The sequence below is a fragment of the Cryptotermes secundus genome, unplaced genomic scaffold (genome assembly GCF_002891405.2).
Source record: "Cryptotermes secundus unplaced genomic scaffold, Csec_1.0 scaffold301, whole genome shotgun sequence".
Taxonomy (NCBI): domain Eukaryota; kingdom Metazoa; phylum Arthropoda; class Insecta; order Blattodea; family Kalotermitidae; genus Cryptotermes; species Cryptotermes secundus.
The window spans coordinates 6,210-7,660 of record NW_019725003.1 but is presented as its reverse complement, the minus strand read 5'-3'; positions in this window follow the sequence as shown (position 1 = coordinate 7,660).

The window sequence follows — 1,451 nt, the reverse complement described above, 5'->3', positions numbered from 1 at the left end:
AAACAGCATCCTTGTCGAACTCCTCTTCCAATCTGCACACTTCCTGTCTCCCCCGTGTCCAGTCGTACTCTAACTTTCTGATCCATGTACAATTTGCTAATCAATCTTCTTTCATGCCAATCGATACCTGTTTCTTTCAGGATCTGCATTAATTTGGTCCAGTTTACCCGGTCAAATGCCTTCTGCCAGTCTATGAAGCAAACACACAGTTCTTCATCTATCTCCAAAGTTCGTTCCGCTATAATTCTCATCATCCCAATTGCATCCCTGGTTCCTTTTCCTCTTCTAAATCCAAACTGATCTTCTCCAAGTACATCCTCTATTTTCCTTTCAATTCTTCTTTTAAGTATCTTTGCTATTATCTTTGCTGTATGTGCAATAAGACTTATTGTGCGATGGTCGCTGCATTTTGTCTTTTTTCCATCAATTATACTGGATTTTACTATCCATTATTTGGATACCATAAATATTCCAATTTTTTTCCCCGTTGTCTTATCTCTAACCTTTTCATATATCAATAAATATACCCTGCTTTTTTCACGAATAATATTTTTTAGAATGGACTAATTAATCTCCCACAAAATCACCATTCCGTGGAGACTGGAATTCTGTTTATGGCGTTGTTTTCCTCTGGAAAAACCCCTTTACTTCTCACTGCCGCAAAAACATGCCCACCGGAAACATTACTAGTGACGTCATTATATTTTAGAGAGTGAGATTTGCTAGTTGGATGTCTAGTTTCTGGCGTGCATTTCGTATATTATACAACACTGTGAAATATGGGTGCACTCAGGTTATTAGTTGTCATCAGGACGCCGGGATAGCTCAGTCGGTATAGTGTAGGGCTTCAGGCTGAACGGCCGGGGTTGGATTCCCGGCAGGGCCAAGAGATTTTTCTCCATTCCACAGCACACCGACTCCGTGGTCCACCCAGTCTCCTGTCCAACTGTGTTGAGGGGATCTATCCTCTGGCTTGGAGTCCGCTGGAGCGTGGTGATAACCACTCACTTCCATTTAGTACCGAGGTTAAGAATTATGGAACTACACCTCGACTCCCCGACATGCCGTGATGGCGAGATGATTAATAAATTAAACACGGAAGCAACAATATTTTTTACCTATTTAACATATACTGACTTATTTTATGGTATGATTTGCCGCGAAAATCTCCCAAAATCCATCTTGTATTCTGTTTAGGTCACTCCGACACTTATTTGCCTGTGGTCAGCCTGCCTCAATTCCTATTGCTTGAGTCTCCACTGTTTCAGAACACTCTGCTTTCTAGGAACACGTACGAGTGGCTAGCGATGTTTTCATGTCCGCCTGTGATTTTGTTCTTTCAACCCATGATAATATCTTAACGAATGAACTGAATTGTTTAAAAGATAGTACAAATATCGGACTATTAGAGGCTATCCGACCTTCGTATTTCCTAATTACTAGGGACCGGA